This window comes from Stegodyphus dumicola, chromosome 7 (genome assembly GCF_044657685.1).
Source record: "Stegodyphus dumicola isolate Sdum_Otavi_A_Nest chromosome 7, ASM4465768v1".
NCBI classification, from domain to species: Eukaryota; Metazoa; Arthropoda; class Arachnida; order Araneae; family Eresidae; genus Stegodyphus; species Stegodyphus dumicola.
This window is the reverse complement of record NC_140774.1, coordinates 165,121,767-165,140,225: the sequence shown is the minus strand read 5'-3', so window position 1 is coordinate 165,140,225 and position 18,459 is coordinate 165,121,767. Positions and strand designations below refer to the sequence as shown.

Here is an 18,459-nt window from a genome sequence, read left to right as displayed (position 1 = left end):
AATTTTTATTGCGTATGAAGCTCTGCAAAGATAATTTTTGTTCTATTGGTTATAATTTCCTTATATTTGCATTAAAAAAAACATTTTTGCTATCTTTTATCATTTGAATTCAATTACAAATAAAATATCTCATTGTAGAAACAAGCGATAACATTTAATTCTTTGCCGTTTCCCAGACGACGAAGAATCCGTTACATTTCTTTTTCGTTTTTAATTTGAGATTTTTGAATATCTTATTATTTTCTTGTGTAAGTAAGTATGAAGTTTTTTTTTTTTTTAATTCGTGTTTATAAAATGTTTTCTTTTCCCGCATTTTAAATTACATATTAAGGAAATTCTGTTCATGTATATATATTGCTTCTTAGACTTTTATCATAATTTTGTTTCGCAGTTTTCAACTTTTATGGTATAATATGTATTTTCCCCCTCTTTCATTTTTATCAAAGCTTTGTTTACACAGTTTAAAGTTTCAAATGTTAAAGTTACATTGAATTTCATGAATATTTCCCCTGGGTTTTTAATAAGCATTTCGAGAATGCTTTACATTATAATTTCATTACATTTGCGTTTAAAAGTACTTTTGTTATTTGAATTCAATAATAACCAATAAAACATTTCACGAGAAAAAGAAGAGATAAGTTTTTAATTCTCTCTTGTTGCCATGACGACAATGAATGTTTATATTTCTATTTTGTCCTTAATTCGATTTCTGAGAATATCTCATTATTTTTACGAATAATAAATTGAAATTTTCGCATGTTGGAGTTTTGAAACCATTTTTATAGTGTTATTCTCAAGCATTTAAAATTGCTTATCATTGAAATTGTATCACTATATGTTTTTACTTTTTACCTCCATTTACGAATTAGAGGAAATAATGTAATCGCGAAAAACTTCAGGTATTATATTTCAGCGAAAGTAGCCATTTTGACCGCTCTCGAATCCATTTAAATGATTTTTTTTGCGGGACATTTATACTTACGTACAGAATAAGAGACTCTTTTTGTCCAAAAAAAATGTAAAATGAATTTAAAATGGATTCAGAAAAGATTTTTTCCCGTGACGTTCTGTGCATACGTACCATATGTATGCGTCTCGCATAACTCAGAAACGGTAGCTGTAGAAGGTTGAAATTTTGAATATGGGACTGCTATAGCATGTAATTGTGCATCTCCCCATTTCTTTGCAGTCGACAATAACAAACGTATATATAAATATATTCCCACCTTGTTACCCGGATCGGTTAGCTTAGTATTTTTATTCTTGTTTGTTGGTAAACTGCGTATTGTTGCTTTAAAAAAGGTTGAATTATGTTGTTCTTATGTTCCATTTCATGTTTTTATGCCTTTACTTAATCTGCATGCAATAGTTGTAGAATCATTAACAATTTAAAAGTTTAAGTGGCGCTAGACCTAACGCGGCCGCCATTGTTCATATTTGAAAATCGTAATAGAATAATGAATTAAGTCCGTTGCTGCACCAGTTTCTTGCGCAGTGGGGGTTAACTTTCAGTTGTGTGCAAGGAAAATTTAGTCTTCCTGCCCGTTGGTCAAATAGCTTCTTTTTGCATAGAAACTTTAATTTTAATTGTGAAAATTCTTTTTTCAGCAGTTTTAACTTTTTCTGTATTCTTCAGTTTTTAATGAAGGTGTTTTGAGTTTTTATGTATTTTTGGCTGCCATTTGTTTACATTTGAAACACTCAATAGAATAGTGAATCAAGTCAGTTGGTGTAACAACATCAGTGTCTTTTTGCACAATAGAGGCAAAAGATAATTTTCAATTTTGCGCACGGAAAATTTTGTCTTCCTGCCCGTTGCTTAACGAGAAGTGCACGTTGTCAGTAGCAAGCAAAGCATGGAAAAAGGTTGCGTAATAGTATCAGTGATATTTATAATAAAATGATTCCTTAAATCTGATTGGCTGAGAATTTTCTGAAGTGTAGCATGATTACTTAAACGGATTAATTTTGAAAGACGTAAATACGTACCTTTTCTTTTCATTCTTATAGTTTTATTATAAATTTTGACATTTAAAGTTTTCAGATGTCAAGAGTCATTGCATAAATTTTAATAAGAACAGGAGTTTTAAAGAGAATTTTAGGCATGTTATTACAATAACTTTTACATTATACATAGTTGTTTGATTAAAAAAATATTTAAAGAAAGTATAAGAAATTTTTCATTAATAGAAATGTATCATAGAAAAGTGTATATTATAAAAAAATTAGGCTATATGATAATGCAAATGCTATGTAGTATAATAATCAGGCACTACATAAGTATTGTGTATAACATATTATAATAAAGTACTGTATACAATACATAAAAAGGTTCTATTGAATATTTGTTTTCGGACTTTCGTGTTTTTTAATTTATTTAAAAATGTCAGCTACTAAATGTTAGCGAATTCATTTTAATTTTCTTTCACATATACTATGATTATCTTTTATAAAACGTGTTTGTTTTGAATACAAGTAATTAAAAACATTTTTGGTGTGGGAGAATCATTCAAAAGGTTCTGAAAATGAACTCGTATTCGGACATTTTGAACTAACCAGTTTATATTTAATAAAAACATAAAATAAGGGTGCATTCAATATTTTGCTGAATAACTTTTAGTTAAAAATTATTCATTTTATGAGCACAGGTTCAGTAAGTTTTTCGTGTAAGTATATTCTATTTATTTCCATTCCTTCGTAAAAATTGCTTTCAGAAAAGCTTTCGAAGTTATGTCTTATGTTTTTTTTTATTATTTTCTGTAACTCACTCCATACATTTTCCATAGCATTCAAGTCGGGGGAATATGGAGAAGTTTTTGGAGCTTCAGGATAGTTGTATAATAACCACAAGCGAATTGTTAGGGCTGTATATTTAAGATCGTAATCCTGATAGAACTTGAATGCAAAATTTGCATTCCAAGTTTTCTTGCAGATACTTTTTAGTTTTTATTAAGGATATTTACACTTTTATACTGAGCCACAAATCTCCCATCCTAGAGCCAGCGGTATGTCCTCGAATCGTTATTCCTTCACACCCTGTGCTAAACAGTAGGTAATACGGATTTACTTTTCCTTTCGTCACACAGTAATTCGTCTACAGGACTCAAATATACTGCATTTTGACTCGTCTGGAAATATAACATTGTTCTAATATGATAAATCTTTGTTTATCATGCATTTTGCGAACACCACACTTTTTTGTTTATTTCTTTTCTTATTGGTGAAGAATTACCTTCTTGCTGATCTGTCGTTGTATCCATGCACCCTAATGACTCTTCTAAAAGTTTCAGGGTAACGTTTATTGCAAACTGTTCTTCGAAATCCATTAGACGCTCTAATTAATGGGTCTTATTTGATTTTTCATAGGATATATCTCCATTTCCTTGATATTAGCTTGGAATTAAATAATATACTTTATTCAGATTAGTACCATCCTCTGTTCCAATATAATAGATCGAGGAATGATCTTACATATGATTGCCAATAGATATTTTTTGGTCGGGAACACTTCAAATTTTCTTTCTTATTTTTCTTCAAAACAAGAAAAGAAACAGAAGAGTTATCTTAAATGAAAATACAGTTTATGTATATTCAGCCTAACTCCAATTACGTAAATTCTCATGCTATTTAAATGCAAGTATTATCAGATAATTCGCACGTAGTTGAAATAACTTAACGACATTTGTTTAACGATGTTGAATGCTGTTTTGCAACTGAGTTTTTTAAATGTATGAAATATGATCCTAGCGGAAAATCTGACTAAATTATTATTATCTAAAAAAAAATTATTTGTGTCTCATTAACCTCAATTTAATTTTCTGTGCTTATATTGCAGTAATATATGGCATAATGATTTTTCAAGCCGTGAAAATATTAGACCAAGCATGTCTAAGTATCTATTATATTAAGGCGAAAATAACAGGTAACCTTTTTGACTGGGAACTGCGGTATAGTTGAAGAATGTATGTTGGTGCTTTGAGTATCTAGCAGACAATTTTTTTTTCTCTTTATTAATTTTTATTTCTTAATACTCTTACGATATTTTCGGATTCTAAGGCTAAGTTTGAAGCATATGTTTTTATTTGCTGCCTTTTATACAAAATGATAAAATTCGACTTAAAAGCGAATGCAAATAAATATAAAATTCGACGTTCGAAGTGGTGTATAATGGACGCAAAATGACTATCTAATATTCTTAAATGACAATGATAGGCCTAAAGAAATGATTGCAAAGGAATTAGATTCAATCGATGCTCCACATATTTAGTAAAAATATATTTAAAACTTAGAAAAAGGGAAGTTCGGGACATTTTCTTCGGAAGCAAAAGTTTTTTACTTCTGAAGAACGGAATTTGTTTTCGATCGCTCTCGAAGTTTTAAGAACGCTGAACAAGATTACTCTTCAGAAGCACTTCTCTTCATAGGTACTTCTTCAAGAGAAAAAAAAAAAAAAAAACTTGTTTGCTCTTTAAGAGAGAATCGGACATAGATCTGTCTTCAGGATAAAAAAAAAAAAAAAAAAAATGCTGTTCGGACATCGGTTCCATGATTCATGGGACATCGGTTCTCTGATTCAGGGAACTCTATGATTCAGGGACTATTGCTTCAGGGAATAAAACTTTTTTTTGGTCTTCGAGAGCGTGATGGGATATAAGTCGTCCTTCAGGAGGGGGATGCTTTTTAGGAGTGCGATCGGACACGTCTTCAGGAGCAACAAAAATTCTACACTTCTGTAACGCTGCAGATCCTTTATCCTGTTTTAGGAGCAAAAAAATGTTTTGCTTTTGAACAGGTCCGACCACCTTCAATTTATTGGACTGGGTTTGATTTTATTCAGTTTTATTCAATGTCTGCTGCAATGTACGATCTTATGTCGGATCGTCGTGAATATTGATTTTATTCTATTTATTCCGCTGCATTCGATTTTGTTCAGAACTTATGCCAATCTAAGACGGCAGTTTTATATCATTTCAAATTCTACGTTGGCGTGTTTCTCTTTAAGTTAGATGTGAAGCTCTGTTTTTAACCCTTTGAAGGCCAAAGCGCGCGAGACGACTCTTCATTCAAACGACCACAACCGCTCGTAACGGCCGAGATTGCTATGCTGTTTTTTTGCCCTTTTCCTAAGGTGCAGTTTCTCCAAATACATTGTATTAGTTTATTGCAGACAGCTTGTCCTAAAAGGCTAATGGAAGCTTCTTTCTTAGGAAATAGGAAGGATGTTATTTAAATCTTCACACATCTTTGTGCGTTAATGGATGGGTAGGGGAAGAAACAGACGACCCGGGTAATGGCGTTTCAGTATTTTAAGCATACAGGTTAGCGAAGGTTTCGGTTTTCTAAGGGTTAAATACCTGGAAATAAACTTCTTCGACAAATTTATCGTATTTAGTTCATGGATTCCTTATTCTAGCGAAACAGATAATGCCGCAGGAAAGAAATATTTGTGAAATTAACACACAGCCACGTGTTGAATATAAATCTTATTAGACCAGAGATTTGTGCAGCTATTAAATAAGTGTGTAAATTTCCTTATTCCATTATTTCTTCATTTTAAAACGGTTAGCACTTTTTACCCTTTCATTTGGCTGTGACTTGTTGAACAATTCGTTTTAAATATATTATGTTTTTATGTTCTCTCTCTTTAATCACTGGGAGACTCATTCTTAAACAAGTTGTCATATCGTAACTATCTAGTTTAAAATTATTCTCAGGCGTTAAATTCAAATCTGCGTAGTAAGCAGAGATGGCAGTTTCTCTTTAATCTCATAATAATTTTTATATTTTTTAATATTTGTCTTTATTTTTTAAAATTTTGATGCTAAATATTTTAGGAGTTACACTTTAATCTGAAATATTCAGATACCATTTTTTTCTCTCCTGCAGACTTTTTAAATGCTAATTATAAATTAATTGCTCGACAAATGCTAATTGCTCAGCTTAAAAAGTCGAAAAGTCTTAGGGTTTGTAATCAACCATTTTATTTCGAAAACAGCCACCTCAGGGGAAATTCACGAATTAATTCTAAGAGTTAAATATTTAATGCATTAATCAACTAATTAATCCATTTTTGTATTTTCATTTTAAGGGAAATACACTTTGCAATGATGCATATTTTTTCTTTGAGAAAATGAGGAATTCATAAAAAGTATTTTGTTAGGAAAGACTGATAATCATGAAAAATTTCGAGATATGATCACATTATGCTCTTTTGGTTTCTTTCGAACTCAAGTAGTAAATTACTTGTACATTTAATTACGCGCATTTAAGTTGTGTGAGTACTTAGGATATAGATAATTTCATCAAAGATCTTTCTTCTGAAATTTCATTTATTTCTCAAGAAGCTCCAAAGCTCCATGGAAATCATTGGGAAATTTAATTCTTGCTGCCTACTGTTGCAGAGCTTAAATGGCGCCGGAGCCCTAAATAAGAAGGCTCCGGTACTTCTTTTATGGAATTGAACAACAATTTCAGTAGAAATTTGATCTCGAAAATTTTATTTTTAGCAATAAAATTATATTAAAGTTACTTATTAAATTTATTAAAATTAGAGATAAATTTAAAAAAAGACAAAAAAGAAAATCTAAAAGGTTTCAGATTTTAAATTACGTTCAAAGGGTCATTTTTTTAATATTTTGTGTGTTACCATTACTTATTAAATATCCTGTTCTTTGCACTTAAACCATAAAATTCAGTTCAACAGCAATATTGCAAAATAATTTTAAATTAAGCATATTTTTAGTATTTCCTATGCACAGTCTCACGCGCTGGAGATAAAAATATTTTTCTGTACAACGTTGCCATTGCTCGCTTCGAAATCGTAGAGTTTGTTAATTAAAAATTCGTTAAAGTTTTACAAAATATGAAATCGATAATGAAAGAAATTTCAAATTTGGGCTTTCAGGTGCCCATATTCGGAGTAGGATTACGTCATTCAAAATTGGATGGCTCTAGGTACCGTTGTTTTAACACAATGCGAAAAACATACATACATTTATACACATTCTTCATTATTTAATTTCTTCAAAATATAATACAGGGCGATAATATTTGGTAGCAACAGTTTGAAAAGTGAAACGGGCATTCAGAGTGATTCGACTCAAAATCGCAAAACGAAAACAATAGTCCCTCAGGGACAAAGCCCCTTTGGACTAATAATCTATTATATATTTAATGTAATAATTTTATTAGATTAATAAATTATATTTACAATCACTAAAGAAAGAAATTTTAATATATTTCTTTAATTATTAACCCTTTAATCATTAATTATTTTAATGATTAATGATTTTATTTATTTATTTCTTCTTGTTCCTCTTTCCTGAGGGTCTACGGTAGGGCTCCGGATCTTCTAATTTTAGAAATTAAGCCGTGGCTGTTCAAACACCATTCGAGAAAATCCTTTTATCATAACAGTGTATATTTTTGCGTCGGAACGTTGCCATGACATAGTCACAAAGCACATTAAATAAGTGTGAATATATTTATTAAAAATCAATAAAATGAAACCTTTAATTCTTTATTTATTTCTATTCTTATATATTTGTAGTGGTCCTCCCCTTTTATCTATTAACTAAGTGTGGAGGCACCTAGTGAACATACTAAGCGAATAATCACTTAAGTCCAGAAACAGAAACGTAAAACTCTAAAAGGGTTAATTACTATTTATTACCCAAACTAAAGGTGTAGAGATGGTCCCTTTCTCAGGACGTACAACAAAGCCTCCACTTGGGCTTGAACTCAAAAATATAAGAATTAAGAACTTAACTAATAACTAACTAAAGAGATTTAGCCGAAGCTAACACAATTTCTAACTAGTTGGCCCCTAATAATAAATTATCTAGTGAAGCTATCAAGGGCACGTGTAATACGACCGAGCGTAGTACCAGCTTAGAGAGACGTAACACAAAGGCAAACGCGCGCTATTCAGGGTATCTAAATCTCTCTACCGAAGTCAATGAAACTTCGACTTAAATACTACCTTTTCTCATTTGCATTTAACGCGATTCTAAAAACTCATTCTGGTAAGGAATTGTAAGCTGAAATTAGGAGAGGTAGGAAAGTGTGACAAACTTAAAAATAACTGTTATAAATTTAGGATAAACCTTACACATTAGATTATTTTGAAGCAGGAAAGTGAAAAATGAGCAATGCCCTCGCCTGTACTCGAACCTGGATCTCTCGAATACGCGCCGAGTGTGCTACCGTTACACCACGAAGGCATGCAGATAGAAGGGAGGGAAAAAAAGCCTTTCATATTCCCCCCTTCAAAGGGCGACTGGGGATTAGCTGACCCAATCACCAAATCCTGGCGGTGGAGAATCATCATCTACCACCTTTCAGTTCAGGCGCCACTGTAGAGTCATTAGGTTATTCTGAAGTAGGAAAGTGAAAAATAAACAATGCCCTCGCCGGGACTCGTACCGGACACCCACCGTTACACTACGAAGGCATGCAGAAAGGAGGCAGAAAATACCTTGCACATTATATGCTGAATGATTTTAAACATATAAGTTTAAGATGTGGTGCTCCAAATCTTAGAAGCTGTATTTAGATGCTTTATTTTTAGTTTGCATGATAATATTTGTAATAGTATTACATTATAAAGGTAGTAATATATTTCCTTATTTCTTGCAGGATCATTTAAAATGGATGTGTTAAACATTTCTCTATTGGGGAAGAAAACTGGATGAAATATTTCCTTAAAGACAAAGCGTAAAAAGTTAAACGTAAGTTCCTTTCTACGTTTAATAAGGTGTTTGAAAAGGTGGTTATAGGCTTTGTTTCGTGAGATATTTACCGTAGATATGTACTTCAAATTGAAAATGTTTTTAAAATAAGGTAGAAAGCTTTACAAAAACAGTTTGTGCATTAACAATAGGAGATACTTTAGAATATTTTTTTCTATAATATTTGTGACGGATGTTATATACTTTATGTAAACACTGTAAAATACAGTATTTAGGTAGTGTATTGCATATGCATTCTATAATATAAAAGGCGACATACCAAGAAGCAGTTATCAGAATGGGACGAAAATCGACAGATGTGATGCACATGCGTTGAAAACAAAACTCTAACAGTATTATACGAATTGAGTGTTTTATTCAGGAAACACAACTACAAGAGAAAAAACAAATCATTAATACGTCAGCTCATTTCTGGCCATGATGCAATCTCTCATCCGGTGGGTAGAGTTGGAGAATGTCCTCCTGCGAGACTGCGATATGTTCCAATTTACCAGCTAGATCGGCGCGATTCAGAGAAAGTTGTAGATGCCTGTTCATCAGAATCCAAACGTGCTCTATTGGGGAGAGACTTAGCCAGAGAAATGCTGGAGAGGTATTAGTACGTATATTAAGCGTCAAGTATATTAGGCGTCTGAGCTTACTCTATGCTAGCAAAGAATACTAAACTCTTAAGTATTTTCTCAAAGGCCTCCCATTAATGATCAGCATGAAATATAAGCTGAAATATAGCGTAGCATGGTAGGTGATGAAATTAAATTTAATGAATGAATTTGCATGAAAAACCTGAATTTTCTAACTGGACGTGAGAGTAAAGCGTCTATAATTAAAATAAATTTTTTATCTTAAGTGTATGTATATTAGACGAAGTTTCTTCCTATTGCAGCTCAGTGTAACTGAATGACATTTGTCATCATTATTTTCTGACATTTTACGGTGAGCATATTTCACAATTGCACATCTGCGTAGCCACCGAAGGAGTGGCTTCTAGGATGGACCAATGGGCATCCAGTAATATTTTTGTCATGTCACATGACCTTTCGCTTGCTTTAAGATTTAAGCAAGATGGTGGAAAATATTCTGCCACGCAATTTTCTGTACAATATAATTAAAGCATCGTCGATTCCTTCTGAAAATTTTTATTGCGAATGTAGATCAAATATAAGCAATTGTGAAGATTTCACTACCTGCTTGAAAGAATTTGAAATGAATACAAACACATGCTGGATACTCCGCAAAAATATCCATGTAAAATATTACTTCATAAGTTGTAAATAAGATGAGGAAAGAAATATGTGATAAACATCTGAGCCCAAATGCTATCTTTACATGAAAGTAAGCATATGAGAAAAATATTTACACCAATTATATATGTAAATACATGTCAGCAATTTTTATTGCAGTCTATATGAAAAAGATGTTCTATAATAATAGCCAATGTAGAATTTTATTCAAAGTGAACATTACAAATTTGCATTCGTATACATTTAGTGTGTTAAATTTCTCGTTTAATAACTGCTCACTCTTAAATGTGCTGTCTACACAAGAAATGCTCACCAAAACAGAATGAATTTATGTTATTCGCAAAGAATATATTCAGTTTATTCACATATAATTTTTAATGTTAACAATGGATATAACCAGACCATACACAATATGTATTCTGAATCTTACACTTTAAAAATCAAAAGAATGCAAGCACTGAAATAAGAAAACACTAGATTCATTGTAACACTTACAGTCCTTCTGAACTCAATTAAAAAAAAAAAAAAAAAAAAAAACTATACACTTGAATTCTGTGAATCCACAGGTGTTAGTAAATACATAATATTCGAGGCTAATTATAGCTCGAATCATTTTCTCAATGTAAAGAGCAATAATATGCTGTGAACATCAATCCAAATATTAATGCGAGATAAAAATCGCGAACGTGAAATATCAGAAATTAATTAAACTCATAAAATGAAAGCACAACGAGATTTTCTACTATTACGTTCTACATTTATAACTGCGAAACATGCAAGTTAAAACATAAACAACATACGCTCACATGCACGAGGATTTAGTGTCACAAGAGTAATAGAAGCTCATTGGTCCATTTTCGAAACCCCTCCTCCAGTGGCTACGCTGATGTACACTTGTGAAATATGCTGACGGTGAAGAGGATCCACTGTCAATCTACCTTTAAAATTCCAAGAATGTCCAAAAATGTCCTTTGAAAGTTTTAGAATATATAATAAGTATAGCTCTGCAAAATATATTTAGAATATGTAATAACTATATTGCGTATTATTTCAACTATACATACATATATGTATATATATATATATAGCACGAAAACTACATGTATGTAGTTCTATATATAAATAGTTCTGTTTTTCTTGTAATAATCTTATTTCTGGATGTAATATTTTCCCGTTATAGCACCTTAAAACGTAAAAAGCTGCTTTCAAAAACGATTTAGAAAAAAGCATTCAAATTGATTTCCGAGATAAAATCTTTCCACCTTTTACGCGGTGGTCGGCAGTTTGTAGTCTTTTAGAGTCCCATTAAATGTGCTTCACTTTTTCCTCCCGCCATTAAAAATGGAAGAGAAAGAGATATATAAATAAATACTCCACAAAAATGCTATCTCGGATACAAAATCGCTGAGGTTCCTTTTAACTAAGTTTAATTGTTCGCGGCTGGATGTTAGTAAGAACGCATTAAAATGAATAATACATAAAAAAAAAAGATGGCAATGAAACAGGTGCTCTTTTAAAATAGCTGAATCGATAGCCGTGACGTTGTCATGACAACGGAGTGACCCTGTTTTCCGACCAAAGAAATCCGCTGCATCCTCGATTCGCTCTCCACTCTCTTTGGAGAATTCTATTTTTCTCTCTCCATTCCTATTTCAGTGATGTAAGGGAAGGATACGAAAAGTAATGCATAGGCCTATTTAAATCCCGGATTGCTATTTCGCCTTGGATGGGTTTATATTTCACTGGAGTTGTAAGTTTTTATATACTGAACATTTGTTTGAGCAATGGAGTGCTGTTTTTTTCCAAAAAAGGTTTATATTTCTTAGAAATTATAGTTTCTATTGAACATTTGTTTCACGACTACAACAGTTTTCAGATGGGTACAGTAAAACATCTTTCAGAAGTTCTTATTTAAGAAATTTTCCCATTTTAGAAGTTTATTTCACAAAGTTCCAGGCATTTTCCTGGTTTAATACCGTCAGTTCCCGATTAATTCCAAGTAATTGTGCACGGTTAACCCAAAATTACAGTTAATCTAAGAACAGGTAGAAAAAGTAAGGGATGAGGAATATATTCATATATCAAACAGAAAAATACTTTTAACGAAAAAAAATCGCGCTTAATTGTAAGGAAATTAGAAAAAAAGCACAGGAAAGGAGGATTGAAGCATATTATAAGTAATCGGAAAATTCTGTCATCCCTTTACCTATATTTTCAAGCAGCTTAATCTGGAGGGGTAATTTCATTTGACTGCCTAAATTAAATTCGTATTCAAAATAAAAGATCTGATGCGTACACCACATGACTTCCCTGTACGGAATATTAAATTATACGCATTTTTTCTTGCATTTCATTTTAACTTATTAGATTGAATTAAATTTACTTCGTCGATAGCGCATAAACCACAATAGAATAAATGCACTCTTTAAACTTCACTATATTTGTTTATCATAGCGACACTCTGATGCTAGGTTCATTTACTAGCGTTACATTTCGTTCATTTTATAACTCAGAATGCATATAAATTTATATCATCTGAAAAATTATCTAATCGTTGCCATATGTTTTATTCCAATATTGTAACAAATCTAAAACGACGTATAAAAAGAAATTAAGCAAACAAAATAAAAAAAGAAACAGTTTTTCACAGACGATTCAGTATTTCTCATTCAATTAATTCAGTTCTCACTTCCCGACAAGGCAAAAATACACAAAACTCAAAATATCTATATTAAAAATTACGAAGTAAATCTGAAAAACTTATTTCATCGAATAATTTCCATAATGGATTAAGCATTATTAAATTCACAATAATAAAAGAAGGTGTTATCTGTGTTGTTGCGAGGCTTAGTTTCTCTAGATTGGCAACAAATCCGCTATTTTGCCAAGTTTGAAATGTAAACAAACATGTCCGCCATCAACAAAATTCATTAGGCTTAGCTGCATTTAAACAACTTTTAAATTGTTGATAACTCCACAAATATTGCATGCAGATTTACTAAAGGCATAAAAACCTTAACCGGAAGATAAGAACAGCATAATTCAATCGTTTTTAAAGCAACAAATTGCACAATGTACAAAATTATAAGAATAAAGAAACTGAGCTCACTGAGCCGAGTAACAGAGTGGATATATATATATATATATATACTCTTTGGTGCGGCCGATTGCAACCAAAATACGAGGTGCACATCTATATGTTATAGCAGTCCTACATACCCCAAAATTTCAGCGATATGAAGTCGAGTGATAATCGAAGAAGATTAGTCTAATGTTTAGACTAGGTCAGATTATGTTCAGTTTTATACATCTAATCTTACGGAATGTCTAACTGAAATATTCGATTTTCTACCGCGGACTCTGTTTTTAAGAATTGAACAAAGGCACATTTGTTATGAAAGAGATGTAACAGACGGTGAATGTCATCGCTCATGACACGCAGTCGAGTTTTCATACACATTTCAAATCCATTTTTAAAATAACGTCTTGAGTACAAACGCACTTTTCTGCTAGTTACGTCATTTATATGCTTGATGCTGCTAAATAAGTGCAGAATTTTTTACCTGGGAGAGGATCTACTTGACAGTTTGTTTTTCTGCGAAATGTCGAACTCATATCTCTTCACTCATATCCTTACTAAATCTCCTTCATCTATCACCAGTGTATTTCTGCTCGTTTGGACTTTTAAAAAGGGGGTTGTCCAGAAGTTGACTTAACAACCTTCTTAGACTTTGGAAAGCTGCTCGAGAGCAATGGGATAAAATACCTCTTCCGGTACTGCAAAAAGCTTTGTTGTCTTAGAAATTACGGTATATAAAGATAGTGAAGAATAAGGGTTATCAAACTGAACACTTAAAAAGGTTAGGTAAAATATTTCTGTAATTACAATGAAAATCGTCTGTAAATGTGTGGAACACCCTCTGTATTTTAAGTCTCATACTTTAATATTATTATATTCCTATATAAATATTTTTATATTAATTAAATACTGCAATGATAAAAAATATACTACTTTCTCGAAAATTTTCTCAAATACATTACTTAAATTAAATTAACATTTAGTTTTAAATCAAACGACACTTAAAAACTCCTAATGCCATGAGTTTTCGCCTTCCTTATTTCCACCTACAAAGTTCTTCAATAAAATCTTTTCTAATGACAATAAAGTATTATTTACAATTCCCAAATTTCAAAGATTACAAAGATTAATGGAGTTCGTTACTGAAGCAGATATTATTCTATACATGTGATGATGGAGATTAAAACTTCTAATCTTATTTTACTCTACAATGTTTTACGAAATGTCTTACAAAGTTTTGTTTGGTCTATGCTACGCATTTTTTATTTCGTCGCACGAAGTAAGGGAATTATTTTAATCCAGAAAAATTTCGGTTTATCAGATTTTAACGGAAATATCCATTTTGACCATTCCCGAATCCATTCTGACTATTTTTTGCTTGACATTTCTACGTACGGACACAATAAAAAACTCTTTATTCCAAAATGGATTATAAAATGTATTCAAAATGTACTTTTTTGCGTTGTTTGTACGTACGTATGTAGCTATGTATCTCATATAATTCAAAACGGGTTAGCTGTAGAACAGTGCTTCCCAAACATTTTATGCGCATGAACCTCTTCATATAGCAAATCCTGAACATGACCCCCCCCCTCTATATAATTACGTCATGGAAAAATTACGAATTTAACCTATTTATGTCTTTATACAATAAACAAATTGACGATATACAAATTTACTGTATTTCTTAATAGAAAAATTGCAGATTTAACTTTTTATGTCTTTATACAAATTTATTACTTAAATTACAAATTTAACTGATTTATTTAATAGAAAAATTGCAGATGTAACTTTTTTATATCTTTATACAAATTTATTACTTATTATAAATTTAACTCATTCACTTAATAGAAAAATTGCAGATTTAAGTTATTTATCTTTATACAAATTTTATTACGTAACAGAAAAATTACAACTTATTTATGTCTTCATGCAAATTTAACTTTATTATGTAATAGATAAATTGCAGATTTAACTTATTTATGTCTTTATACAAATTTAAGTTTATTGCTTAATAGAAAAAATGCAGATTTAACTTATTTATGTTTTTATACAAATTTAACTTTATTACTTAATATAAAAATTATCAATTTATACAAATTACGGTTGCTTAATAGAAAAAATTGCAGATTTAACTTATATATGTTTTGAATGGTAAATGGTGAGGTAAAAATAAAATATAAATAAAACATAGTTGATATATAGTTGAAACATGTTGATAATAATGTTGATAATTACAACAGTATTTATAGAAATTATAACTTTTATTTCAAAATAAAAAATACATCTCCCCATCACCAGTGAGATGAGTGAACCTGATGGGATGATATGAGATTGTTTATTTTAGGCTCTGTGTTTGTGAGTAACATTCGTAAGTCTCCAAGAGCACTAATTTTGAGTCTTTTTTTTTTTTTTTTTTCGAATCTATATTCTACTAAAAATAGGAACACGAGAAAGAAACCAGTAGCTTCTGGACAGTGACCCGTAATCCAGGATATAAAATTGGTATCTATTTTTGTAAACAAAATTTGTTGATATCCTTGTTCAAACATTGCTTTTAGTTCCTCATTTATGGATAATTCAATACATTGCCCTTGCATCTGTATGGATTTACCAGAGTTCGTGGGTATATTTGGAAAAGAGACTATCGCGAATCAACACACTATCGCGAATAACCAAATGAAAAGAATATCGCCAAATCTTTGGCTGAGAGTCTTTAAGTGTTTGCAATAAGCAAGCAAATTTTCATCTAGTTTTCTCAGTTTTGAAAGATTTAGAAACTGAAAGAAGCATTCTTCTCTGCCCCAGTTTTTTTCTTTTTTTTTTTTTTTTTTTTTTTTTGAAACAATTTTGCAACAAAGATTTGTTAGGTAAAATTATTATGAATAAATGCACATTAAACATGTCAAAGAAAAAACGTATAATAACATATTAAGAAGAAATGTATATGCGTTTTTTTTACAAAAAAATACAGTAAAAAAGCATAGCACATTATTAAATTAAAAGAATATTTTTGATAAAAGAATATCCTTATTTTAAGTAAAAACGCCCAGTAACGTTCTAAAAGAAACCTAAATGCGGTTTTCCACGAAAATGCAGTTGACAGTGTAGAATAATACTATATTAAAGCTATTTTCCTAAAGTTTTGATAAAATAATATTCTACTTTTAAATTAAAACGCTCAATAATATTCTGAATAAAGAAAATAAGCGCATATGTTATAAGGTATTTCTTCCGCCTTCTTAGCATGCCTTCGTGGTGTAACGATCAGCACACTCGGCGCGACTTCAAGAGGTCCGTGGTTCGAGTCCCGGCGAAGGCGTTGCTCATGTTTCATGTCTCCTGCTTCGAAATAGTCTAATATCTCTACAATGTGATTAATAACGTAGAGTATTATTACATCAAAGAACGCATAAGGAAGAAGACGCAGTGTGAATTAATGATATTATTAGGTTTGGTTTGGTTTATGCGATTACGGCAAAGCCTCGAGGGCTACCTGCCTAAGAGGAGAGAGGCCTTCGTGGAGAGCTTTCTAAGGGAAATGGCTCGTGTACACGTAACTCGGGAAAACCACGAAAGCCGATCTACCAGTGTTTAAAGATTTTACTGCTCGGCTGCTGGAGGGCCTTATATTGTTAGGAAAAATGCCCTTGGAGCAGTGCAGAAGTGGAAACGCATAATAACGTTCTGAGAAATTCACGCATTTGAAGAAAATACAATTCATAATTCTCAAATAATTTGTTTTTAATTTCTAATAAAATAATATTCCACATCTAGACAAACACTCATTAAAGTTTTTATAGAACATGCACATAGTATAATGCTGCATAAAATAATATTTTCCCCAATTTCTGCTTGATTTATGCTAATTCAACGACCACTTTCCCCTAAATTACTTTCGCGAGAGAAAGACGCTTACTGTAGGATTGGAAACCTAATAAGGACATCAGCCGAAAAAACTGTGATCCTAATCTCGATATCCGAAGCCTTACAAAAATTATTATCTGACAGTTCAACTGCTTTAGAGAACACGGCATAAGCACTTGCACTTTCCGCCATCCTTACGATGAAGTCGTGTCCATGACACTGGCACAAAAGACATCTGCTTCTCAATCTACAGAGCGCGTTCTTTCTTGCTTTACAAAATGATACAATCGGGCAATTCTTTGTTACGAAACTGCCACTTTTCTTTCGCCAGTTTGTATGCAAGCCTTTTTTTTCGGTTTCAAAACTTCCAAAGAATGTATCTGAAAAATGATGTGTGGGATGGTCGATGGAGCATAAAGTTTAGTTTCAAGAGATGCCAAGAAAGAGTTCTTTTTATTCTCCAAGTCTTTTTCCCACCACTGTAGCCAATTTATACTCTCTGATTTAGCTCAGTTTGCAAGACTGAATGAATTCAAAAAAGAGAGTCCTGTCTCTTTTTCGATATGCAGACAGCTTAGTGTCTCCAAATGACAAAATGTCTTTATGTTATAGGAAAACTACCCCGCTTTAGAAAAAAGTACGAAGAACGTTCCGGATAAGAAGGAGACGAATTTGAGATTTTTTAAAGTTAACCCTGTACTTCATATAAAATAAAAACTTATATCGTAATATAGAATCGGTACTTACTGTCTAGGAATATGATGTTTGTAAACTTACTTCTTAGGTGGCTGTCTAGGGGCTAATAAACTAGTCCGATTTATGTAAAACTTGAATATTTAATGAAACATAAATAGTTGCTACAGACTACAAAGTAATTACATACGTAGAAGGAAATAGATGAGATTATTTACATAGATGATAGAAAAGGAATAGTCTTTAATATGCAAACATCTTTTAATCGCGTCATCGTCTTAATGGCGGAATCGTCTGCCTTCTATCATCGGAAAAGTAAAAGATTTATTCTCACAGCTTGTCGCGTCATCCGATTATAATGAACGATGTAATATTATTGAATTAGTCTATTTTTTCCTGTTAACAATATTAACTATTTACAAGTCAAATAGTCGGTTAAAGACTAATAACTCAGCTTCAAATCAAGTGCGACTACCACCGTAAATACTCGACAAAGGTCATTGACTTCTGAATTTTATGAGTTTTTTATTTTAATTTTTATTTATTTATTTTTTAATTTTGATTTATTAGCTCAAAGGGGCAATTTGCCCTAAAGGACTATATATTGTCCTAAAGGACTATATATTTTCGTTTTGCCATTTTGCGTTGTTTCACTATAAATATCCGATTCACGTTGCCACCAAATATTATCGCCCTGTATTATATTTAAAGAAATTAAATAATGAAGAATCTGGGTATTCGAGTTTTTTTGAAGAGGAAGCTCTTCAATTTCAGTGTACACGGTTTTAAAGAAGGAAAAGAAGCGTACCTCCCATGGTATAACAAGGGA

General features: G+C 31.6%; 1 protein-coding gene across 4 annotated transcripts in view; it reads left to right on the top strand.

The window, feature by feature from the left end:
- LOC118190517 (uncharacterized) overlaps positions 1 to 18,459 on the top strand; it is a 309,842-nt gene that overhangs the window by 132,950 nt on the left and 158,433 nt on the right. For all 4 annotated transcript variants that reach the window (XM_085821045.1, XM_085821046.1, XM_085821047.1 and 1 more), the window contains one exon: positions 8,638 to 8,729. The gene's annotated coding sequence lies outside the window, so the exon portion shown is untranslated. The remainder of the gene's footprint in view (positions 1 to 8,637; positions 8,730 to 18,459) is intronic.